Here is a 12,175-nt window from a genome sequence, read left to right as displayed (position 1 = left end):
CCCCAGGTTTTACATGGATTCAGACCCCTCAAGTTTGTATAGGAATAAATGTTTGTAAATTCAATAACAATATTTATAATTTCTAATAGGATGAATGTAATTTTTGTTTTTTTAAATCTATATATGTATGTATTGATATTTTGTACGTGTGTTAAATGAAAAAAATATTTTTTAATCCAGGTCAAATTAGTTTTATGTAGTCACATTGTCTAGGATACCAAACTAGGTGGCCCCCACAGAAGAACCCCCCCCCCCATCTTTTCAAACTGACCGCACTTTCTCAATCTCCTACCTCCCCTCCCCCTCCCTGACACGCCCCTTTCTAATTAATCCCAACTTCTCCGCCCATTTTGGCCACCTCTGTCCCTAAAGCTGAGTAGGACAGGTTAGGACAGGATAGGGCTGGTCCTGATCAATGAATGATGATAAATATCTTCACAACCCTTCATCATTCGACCTACAGGTTATTTAAAAATATTTCTAGATTACATAATTAGAGGGTTGCATCTCGTCATTCCGCATCCTCGCCGGGCAGCTGGGTGGGCTACACAGAGGGGTCAGCTTGCAGGATAAACGTTTATATATAATTGCACACTAATCCTTTAACGTTTACAGGGTGTCAACAAGGAAGTGTAATACCTTATACCAAGTGTAAGACATTGATAGTCATGAGATTCTGATGTAGAGCATTTAAAAGAGAAGTTATGATGTTTCAAGAGTTTTTAGGTTTGTTTTTACAGTTCTGAAAACCTTTTCAAGGAGAAGTAGTTTTACTTCAGAAAGTTGTCGAGTAGATTTTCGACAAAACAGAGTTTATAAAGTTCTTTTGTACCTGAAAACAGAGTTTATAAAGTCCTTTTGTACCTGAAAACAGAGTTTATAAAGTTCTTTTGTACCTGAAAACAGAGTTTATAAAGTCCTTTTGTACCTGAAAACAGAGTTTATAAAGTCCTTTTGTACCTGAAAACGGAATTTCAAGTGACCATACATTTATAGAGTGGCATGTCTGATTTACAACAGTACCTTGAAATCTTTGTCGAGTCCGGTCAAATTGTTTTTTTATTGTAGGTCCTCTCCAAAAGTGACTTGCGCATTTCTTCGGAAGGAAAACATCGTAAAAAAAATCAGAATTGAACACCTTTCAAGCTAAAAAATAAACAGCGTTATCGACAAATAATAATATAAATGTGGCAACAGGGAAATGGGCCAATAATACACGACGTCACAAGTGTCAAATATAACAAGGGAAAAAAAGATATTTTCTCACATTAGTTGACATGCTTTCCAAGATTAAAAAAAGAGTAAAAGCAGAAAATAAAGAACACAAAAAATTAAACTTATTTCACTGTAAAATAAGAAGTTATATCTTAAATTAACACTATTTATAAAAATGTTGTCGGACATTAAAACTGAGTTGACACTTGTGACGTAAGAATACAGCTGTACTGAGTGTGTACACATTCTACGTTGCCAACTATTGTACTTAACAATCTATTTGGTCATTTCATTTATCATATTTTTTATAAGGAACTAGATATCCCATTATATTGTTTTTATTATGTTGGACGCTATCTTTTTATCAGAGGTTTGAGCGATATAATTTCCATTTTTCATTCCAGAACATTTTATTTTACAAGGCCGCGAAAGTGATGACATTTTAATGTGATGATTTGAGACGGTTGGAGCAGATTTACGGGGTTTCTTAGAACCTATAGATTCTAGATCCTATAGATCCTAGCTACAGATATTTAGAATATATTTATGAACGTTTTCCAGGAGTTTATTTCATCAGTACAAAATTATAAAAAAAATAACTTTCGCACTGTTATAAAGCAAATAGTTTAACCAGTAGCTTTAAAATGAAATTTAGTAAAATTAGTACACTGTACGGTGTACGATGTACACTATACACAATTGGTGCTTATCATGTTAATTCATTGTACTCTTTCAAATCATATATCTTAAGATGTCGTATTTTTATTTCGCATTTTTATAGGCATACCATTGTACAGTTTTGGATTAAAACAATTTTAAAATGTTACACATGAATAAGCTTTAAAGGGTTTTGATTTTGTATAGATTAATTTATGAATTTTTATTTCAAAATAGTAGAAATATATGCTAGCTTATTTCTCATTCAGTAATGCAGAGTTTATTTTTATAATAGACTCAAATATTGGATATTTAAAACACAATTTAAAATATTAAAAAGTTTCAATAAAAGTTTGTTTTTAAAAGAAACACGTTTCGATTTTCTGCAATTTTGCACGGATTTATTTTATTCTATTTCCCCCCCCCCCCCTATATCGAGGAAGGGGTGTATATTTGATTATTCCTAGAATATCTCTGGTTTAGTGCAACATTATTGCAACATTAAATACTTAAATGATATTTTATAATGCACCGCGGTATTCTTGCTCTCGTTTCGTTCTGTTCAGTTTAAACCTTCGTCATTCCGTCTCATCCCTGCAGTACAATGCAGTACACTCCAGCACACTGCACCAGTTTTAAAAAAATTAATCAAATTTTCAGTAATTCATATTTTAGATTGTTCTAATCGTAATTAGTAGAATGGTGCGCCAAGTCGGGTCCTAGCCGTAACGTGAGCACAAACCATGGCCTGGTGTGAGATACATACAACTCTAAACTTTGCATGATCCCAAGGTACTAATGCAAGGAAAGTTAATTGCGGTCGCATACATAGTGAAACCAGTTCTCTCTGGGTGGACTTTATAAACAGGAATAGATGCATCAGTGTTCGTCTAGTAGTAGTATCAGTATTTAATTTTGATAATTTTGATAATTCACATAATTCCTATGGCCAGAAAATTTCATAGATTATTTTTGTGAAATTGGATTCCATGTTAGGCTGTGACATCCATCTTGTGTTTACTTTTCCGCCCAAAGACAGTACACTGCAGTACAAAAAATGCGTACACCTCTAAAATAACTTTCCTTGCATTAGTACCTTGCATGATCCGAGCCAGTATACCTCGGACCGTATATGCATTTAGTCGTACTATCCAGTCTTGACTACCCAATATAGAGTAGATCGTGCAAGCACGTTTTATGTAACAAATGTTGCCTGATCACGGTGGCATTTTTAGTTTAAATGATTGTTCTAGAAAAAGAGCAACGTTCTTCCGCAGAATCGTAGATTGTTTTAAGATAGAAAAATAATGATAGTTGCATCAGTCCTTAAATTGTCCTTTTTTAAAATAGAAGAGTAAAGATTGTCTCAGAATACTTTTCTAGCAAAAGGATTAGTTTCAGTGATTAGTAAATATCCAGGGATTGTTTTTCTTTATTGTAAAAACATAGATTCATAANATGAACCCCTGCACTGCCCTGATCCTATACAGGAGAGGTGAGGTGAATTTATTGATATTAGACAGTTTAAAATAATGATCTAAGCTGGAGCACAAACAACGTGTTAGCGGGTTCGTGGATACATAAATTCAAGCAGTTAGGCAGTTAGGCATCCCCGCCCTTTATAGGTATTGGCTTCACAGATATATATATATATAGGTCAGGCATAGGTTTATGCTATTAGGCACCCCCCCCTTTAAAGGTATTGGCTTCATAGATATATAAAGGTTCGAACACAGGTTTATGCAGTTAGGCACCCTAAACCTTTACAGGGCTTGTCTTCATAATTTTTAGCAGTTCTTTATTGGATTCAAATAAGAATAAAGGATTGGATTCAAATGAGAATGAAGGGTTGGATTCAAATGAAAATGAAGGGTTGGATTCCGATATGAAAGAATGGTTGGATTCAGATGAGAAAGACGGGTTGGATTCAAATTAAAATAAATGGTTGGAACCAGAAGAGAATAAAGGGTTGGATTCAGATAAGAATGATGGGTTGGATTCAGATGATAACGTTGGGTTGGATTTAGATAAGAATGAAGGATTGTATCCAAATGAGAATGTAAGGTTGGATTCAGATGAGAATAAAAGGGTTGGATTCTGATGAAAATGAAGGGTGGGATTCAGATCAAAATGGAGGGTGGGATTTCAATGAGAATTAAGGGTTGGATTCAGACGAGAATGAAGGGTTGGATGCAGATGACAATGAAGAGTTGATTCAGATGGGAATGAAGGGATGGATTCAGAAGAGAATGAAGGGTTAGATTCAGATGAAAAATAAGGGTTGGGTTTAGATGAGAATTAAAGGGTTGGATTCAGATGAGAAAGAAGGATTGGATTCAAAGGGAAATGAAGGGTTGTGTTCAAAGAGAAATGAAGGGTTTGATTTAATAGAGAATGAAGGGTTGGATTCTGATGAAAATGAAGGGGGATTTTGATCAAAATGAAGGGTTGAATTTAAATGACAATGAAGGGTTGGAGTCACATGAGATTTAAGGGTTGGATTCAGATCAAAATGAAGGGTGGGATTTTTATCAAAATGAAGGGTTGAATTTAAATGAGAATGAAGGTTTGGGTTCAGATAAGAATGAAGGGTTGGATTCAGATGAGAATGAAGGGTTGGATTCAGATGATAACGAATGGTTGGATTTAGATGGGAATGAAGGGTTAAATTCATATGAGAATGTAAGGTTGGATTCAGGGTTGGATTCTGATGAAAATGAAGGGTGGGATTCAGATCAAAATGAAGGGTGGGATTTTAATGAGAATAAAGGATTGGATTCAGACGAGAATGAAGGCTTGGATTCAAATAAGAATGAAGGGTTGATTCAGATGGGAATGAAGGGATGGATCCAGAAGAGAATGAAGGGTTGGATTCAAATAAGAGAATGAAGGGTTGAATTCAAATAAGAGAATGAAGGGTTAGCTTCAGATGAGAATGAAGGGTTAGATTCAGATGAAAAATAAGGGTTGGGTTCAGATGAGAATGAAGGGTTAGATTCAAATGAGAATAAAGGGTTGGATTCAGATGAGAAAGAAGGATTGGATTTAAAGAGAAATGAAGGGTTGTGTTCAAAGAGAGATGAAGGGTTTGATTCAATAGAGAATGAAGGGTTGGATTCTGATGAAAATGAAGGGGGATTTTGATCAAAATGAAGGGTTGAATTTAAATGACAATAAAGGGTTGGATTCAGATGAGAATGAAGGGTTGGATTCAGATCAAAATGAAGGGTTGGATTCAGATGATAACAAATGGTTGGATTTAGATGGGAATGAATAGTTGGATTCAGATGAGAATAGGGTTAAATTCAAATGAGAATGTGTGGTTGGATTCAGATGACAATAAAGGGTTTGATTCTGATGAAAATGAAGGGGGATTCTGATCAAACTGAAGGGTGGGATTTTAATGATAATGAAGGGTTGGATTTAGATGAGAATTAAGGATTGGATCCAAATGAGAATGAAGGGTTGGGTTCAGATGAGAATGAAGGGTTGGATTCAGACGAGACTGAAGGGTTGGATTCAGATAAGAATGAATTTTTGGATTCTGATGATAACGAAGGGTTGGATTTAGATGAGAATGAAGGATTGGATCTGAATGAGAATAAAGGGTTGGATTCAGATGAGAATGAAAGGGTTGGATTCAGATGAGAATGAAGGGTTGGATCCAGATGATAATGAAGGGTTGGGTTCAGATGAGAATGAAGGGTTAGAATGAGAAGATATGTATCTGATTTTTAAGTGATAGGTTGAGTATTGAGACTAATTGACAAAGTTAAGCTCCAGGTCTAGTGTAAAGTATTACTCTGGGAGTAGGTTAGAGTAGAGAAATGACAGGGAAACATCAGAACCTGTCAATCCTAAACCTCATATTAGTATCTTCAACTTGATTCTCTCAAGGCACTAAGATTACATATCTCAAGATGAAACTATTTCTCTTTTTATCGGAAATTACACATAATGACCTTTCGGCACGTTCAGGGAACATGTACAAAATTTCAATCATCAGAGGAATTTTGGAAACTTTTTTCCAAACAAAAGAAGCCATTTCAAAAGACTAGATATTTATTTTTGATGCGGGGAATGTTTTTTTTCATTCTTTGGTATGTGTATGTCCGAATAAAAGTGTCATTCTACTCCGCCCACTATCCCGCCCATTCAAACCTCTTTAATTTACAGAATTCCATTCGTGTACCGCTTCTCCATCCCTTCCTACTCTCGAGGATACCTGGAGCAAGAAGTTCAAGTCCTGATTTGTAAATGATACAGGAAGTGAAAAGGCTTGAAATTACGAGGATGAAAAAGTGTTGGATAAAAACTAGTTTGAGGTAAAAACGTTCAACGTTAAGAATTTGACAGACTAACAATTAAACTATTATCAGCTAACCAAGATCTATTTAAAGATTAAACAAGAAAATTCTATTAATTTTTACAGAAATAGTTCAGAGTATGAAAATATGTCTAGTAAAATAAAAAACTGAGTGCACGAATGATATATTTACAAGTTTAAACTACCGATAGTTTCTAGCGGACAGATGATCAAGTGTCCAAGGAATCAAGTGGATAAGTGACAAGTGGTAAGTGGTCAACTGGGCAAGAGCCAAGTAGCCTAGTGTTAAGGGGCCAAGTACTAAGTGGCCAAGTGCCAAGAGGCCAAGAACCAACTGGCCAAATGTTATGTGGTAAAATGTCAAGTAACCAAGTGTCAAGTGATCTAGCGTCAAGTGACCAAAAGTGTCAAGTGGCTAAGTATTAAGTGAGCTATTGTTGAGTGTCCTGGAGTAACGAACATATGTCTCAAGTAATACAAGTGTTAAGTGTCAAGTGTCAAGTACTACTTTATCCCTCCTTCAAACAAAAATAGCAGAAACACATTGTTTCTAAAAAATCGACATTTTTTCATACTGTTATTATAGTAATAATTAGTATTTAAACTAGAGATAGTAAAACACATTTTTGAAAATGAAAAAATCAACTTAAACTTAAATTCTATTAAAAAATTAATTAAAAAAAGGACAAAGGTCCAGAAAATAATTATGAGTTGTAAAAGTTTCTGTTGTGAAAAAAGGAGGAGTACAAACAATTGTAATCTATATAAAAAAGCTGATAAAGCTCTTCGTTCATCATTTATATGTTTGCTTTGGCTGGCCAAACGACTGAATTAAATGGGCTTAATTTTAGCGGGGAAACCAATTTTTTTATGTTCTTCACTCTCCAGTTTAAGATTTGAAAAGTGTGAAAGCTCTGAGTTCTAAGACGGGGCTGCGCCCCCCCCCCTTTACAGGTCTATGGTGGGGCATTGCCCTCCTTTCCCCCCCCGGATTACGCCCTTGAAAAAGGCCCAACAACAGCTTAAGCCTGAGTCGTATTTTCTTGAATTTTTTTAATCGTGGGCTCTGATATAAATAATTTTCCCATAACTAGTAGTGTCAAGTGACTCACAATTACACGCATCTTAAACCAATGTCTTCTTCTCCATCTTTCTCCTCATTCCTCCAACTCACTCCCTCTGTCTCCCCCCTTCCTCCTTCTCCTCCTTCTTTCTCCCTCCTTCTTTCTTCCACTTCCCCTTTTCCTCCTTTTCCCTCCCTCCTCCTTCTTTCCCTTCCTTCTTTCTTATCCTTTCCCCTCTCCTCTTACTCATTTTCTCCTCCCTTCTTCTTCTCTCCCCTCCCTCCTCCTTCCATCCCCTCCTTCCTTTGCCCCCTCTAGACCTGTAAACCTCTGTAGTGCATCACCCATATATTAAAGTTTAGAGGTTAAACTTGTTTATGAAGCGGTAGAAAAGAGAAGTTTCAAAATTTTAAATTAAAATCTGCAATTTCCGTCAATTTGAGGAGTTCTGATAAACTTTGAACTTGTTTAAGACACATGACGGGTCTCTACTCTACTCTAATCCCGACAACCTGATTCAACCTGACCGGGGGNGGGGGATGGTGCAAATTTGCAAAATTAGTTGTCAGTTGAAGTAGACTTTAAAAGGTTCCGAAATCAAGGGTGGTGAGTTGAGGAACCCTCCCAGCTAGCCAAAAACAGTTTTTTTGAGCCAGGGGTTTTTGAAGCACTTATAATATACAATACATTGATGCCTACCGAATATTAAATGACAATGATAATGTTCTGCAAGATTTTTTGCTCCAATTAATGCTGTAGACGGAGTTTTTTTTTACTTACGATCAGATTTGAGTTGAATTATAAATGATAATATTTCTAAATATATTGATGGTCGATCAGAAACATTTTTTTGGGATTTTTTTTCTTTGCTTTTTGTTTAGTTTCCTTCTTAGAAGAACAATTGATGCTTTTTCAATCGGGAAGGGTTGAAGTTGAAAAATGCTGCCCGGAAAAAATGTGACATTTATGTTAAAATTTTAACAGAAAAATCTGCGGAAAGTTTTATTTATTTCAGAGTACAATGAAAAATGACAACTTTAAAACTATCAGATAAAAGCTAAAGTTCTTAAGACAAAATAGGCATCAAGCGACCTGTAATTTTGTAAGCCTAGTTTTTTAAAATCATAACTTTCATAAATAGATCATTTTGTAGTTCCTTCTATATATATTATAGTATATGAATAAAAATCAATAAAGCAATGCACTGAGTTTCTCAAATATTCAACGCGTCGGTTTTTCTTACAATATATTTATATACTTTCCCCTTGGTAGCTATGATCTCAGCGATCCAAAACATCCTTGAATTGCTGATCGTAAAAGATCAACAAAACTCGCCCACTGTTACAATATATACTTTGCTTGTCTGATTGTTTGTATTTAATAAACGTCAAAACGGCCTAACCAATCGGGCCCATATTTATTGTGGGACCTCTCGTGACCCCAAGTAAAATTTATGGATGATCGATTTTTCAAAAATTTGCCACTATCAAAATTCGATTTTTAAAAAATTTGAAAATCCACAAAATTATTTTTATAAAATCTGCGAAATATTTGCTTGTTTTTGTTTTACAATGTATAAAAAGATAATGTTCCCAATTGAAATAAAAGATGGGCGCGAAGCACCCATAAAAGCATAGTCTCTTAATATGAATAGAAGCTTAGTAAGTAAGCTGGTATATAAAAATTCAGCTCAAATTCAAAGTTTTTACCATAGTCAATCAAAAAGTATGTGTAAGGAAAAACTATCTCAATATCGTTATCAACCTTCCCCATCCATTCCCACCGGGCCACCACCCCCCACCACCTCAACCAACTTTGCATTTCAGCAAATATAATATATTCCTGGTACTCTACTAGGGGGCAGCAAATATAATATATTCCTGGTACTCCACTAGGGGGCAGAAAATATAATATTTTCCTGGTACTCCACTAGGGGACAGTAAATATAATATATTCCTGGTACTCCATTAGGGGGCAGCAAATATAAAATATTCCTGGTAATCCATACGGGGGCAGAAAATATAATATTTTCCTGGTACTCCACTAGGGGACAGTAAATATAATATATTCCTGGTACTCAAATAGGGGACAGCAAATATAATATATTCCTGGTACTCCACTAGGGGGCAGCAAATATAAAATATTCCTGGTACTCCACTAGGGGACAGCAAATATTATATATTCCTGGTACTCCACTAGTGGGCAGAAAATATAATATATTCCTGGTACTCCACTAGGGGGCAGCCAATATAATATATTCCTGGTACTCCACTAGGGGGCAGGAAATATAAGATATTCCTGGTACTTCACTAGGGGGCAGCAAATATAAAATATTCCAGTTACTCCACTAGGGGGCAGCAAATATGTTATATTCCTGGTACTCCACTAGTGGGCAGCAAATATAATATATTCCTGGTACTCCACTAGGGGGCAGCTAATAAGAGTTAAGTATTAAATTATAAAATTTTGCATTTTTCTGCACCCTAATTATTCTATAGTTCTCTTAGTACCCGGCATATTTCTTCAATTTATTGAAGTCAGAAATAATTTAAACTGCAGCTGGCTAGGGAAAAGGTCCCTCTCCAACATCAATCTCACATGCATACCCCCGNCCCCCCCCTCCCCTTATTATCATCGAAAAATTGTCTTTTCCTCCTTCTTTTTATGTATTTTCTTAATTTTTCTTTCTTTTTTCATAAATATTATAACAATCTATTTATAAAAACATTCAAATCTCCATATTAATATCACATCAATTGTTTAAATCATTTTTAGAAACCGTAATGTATCAATAAATATTAATAAATTATCATTTTCATTAACTTGATTATTTTGAGAAACTATAGAATTATCTAATTATCAAAGGATGATTCTTCACACCCTTGATTTATACAATAGATCAAATAATAATAAAATCACAAAAAATTTCATTTTCTAATCATCAATTAATTTTAAAAAGAAGAACAATGGTGTTTTGACAAATTTTAAGTTTTAATTTTTCTTGTGTATTCCCTAATACATGAGTATATATCCGTCTCTCAGCCCCCTGCAGAGTTCTGAACCACTAGCCAACCATTCCCAACCAAACAACTCCTATTGTATTTCTTCAAATTATCAATAACAGTAAGTAAATGTCACATTTATCACATTGCGCTCCGTGGTTCAACCACCCGTACCATTCTACCGCCAATTTAAACATGAGAAAAAAAGAAAACGAAATATTTTTAGCATCAAAGATTGATAATTAGCGATAAAAAGGGACTGTTTTAAAAAAGAATGAATTATTTAATTTTATTTCTATCCGATGTTTCTGTAAAGATAATTAAATATTCAAGCTTCTGGGATGGTATAAAATTGCAGAAACAGAAACATTAATAATCAGCCTTAAAATGGTTTAAAAAGATTATTTTCTATCGTTTTTACATCTTATTTTCTATATTTTTTTTACATAAAATTTGGATCATCTGAAGAATTTATCTCAGTGTTAACAATCAAGTCAACGGAATACATTTTTTTTCAAGAACAGTTTTTATGCATAATAATTTTGCAATTAAAGCAAAAACATTTAGTAACTGTCATTTCACCTTCATAGTATCCCCGGACCCTTATCCCCCCCCCCCCCNCCCCCCCCCCCCCCACTTTCTGGCAAATCTGAGGTGTGGCTCTCCTAAAACCTGTGAAAGAATTAATTAATTGGTAGAACGCGTTGAAATCTCTAATAGATAGATAGACAGATAAATAGATAGATATATAGATAGATATATTGATAGATATATAGATAGATATATAGACAGTTAGATATATAAATAGATGTATAAAATAAAGTTCTCTACAAAATCCAATATAAATACTAAATAATCCTTTGCAAACCCTCTGCAACATTAAACGTCATGTGCTAGCACATGACGTCATGCACGTCATGTGCTATTCAGGTAGTCTTATGCACGTCCTGGTATAGAGAAAATTTCTTTTGAAATTTTTAGATAGAATTTCTCCATCTACAAATTTACCAACTCTTTTAAGCTTCAATTTTCTGGTATCTTAAAATTTTGTATTAACAGTGAATTTAGACAAACCCTTAGTCTTTGTCATTGTCAGGTGTTACTTTTTAAACGTAGTTTCCTTTTAATTATTTTGTATTTTCCAGGGGGAGGCAAGAGGACTACTGCCCCCCCCCCCTAGGTACGCCACTGGAACCAATATGTGCACGCTCTCACCTAAACATCAAGCACTTACTCCTTTTTCAAATTAAGCTTTAAAAGCGAGTTGTAGTTTTATAATGTGTTTAGGGCTACAAACCGGCTACAAACAAGTGAAACCAAAAGCCCAAGTTGTTGCGACGCTTTAAAATAGAGGCAGTATAAAAAGCTTATGAATAACTTTCATAGTTGTTTAAATTATGTTAGGTGTACTTGCCCAAAGGATTTTCCGCTAGTGGCAACTTCCCGAATGTGCAATTTCCCAATTGGAAAATTCCAAAAACATAGGTTAGGCCCTCTCAGGCGCCCCTGGCTTCAATGGGGGCCGAGCGCTGCGGCTCTGACGGGCGAGGGGACCGAGCGCCGCAGCTAGAATTGTCTTGGGGACGAGCGCTGCGGCTAGAACAGACTTAATAAGTTGCCGCTTGGGAAATTGCACATTTGGGAAGTTGCCCCTTGGGATATTGTCCCTTGGGAAAATTCCTTTGGGAAAGTACCGAACACCTTAATTCTAGATATCACATATATATGCACATCTTCGATACATTGATAATTCTAAGCACACATCATGTGCTTATATACATTATAAGCACACATCATGTGCTTATATACATTATAAGCACACATCATGTGCTTATATACATTATAAGCACGCATCATGTGCTTATATACATTATAAGCACACATCATGTGCTTATATACATTATAAGCAC

The sequence above is a fragment of the Eurytemora carolleeae genome, unplaced genomic scaffold (genome assembly GCF_000591075.1).
Source record: "Eurytemora carolleeae unplaced genomic scaffold, Eaff_2.0 scaffold413, whole genome shotgun sequence".
NCBI lineage: Eukaryota > Metazoa > Arthropoda > Copepoda > Calanoida > Temoridae > Eurytemora > Eurytemora carolleeae.
The sequence above is the reverse complement of the archived record's forward strand: the minus strand, read 5'-3'. Positions refer to the sequence as shown.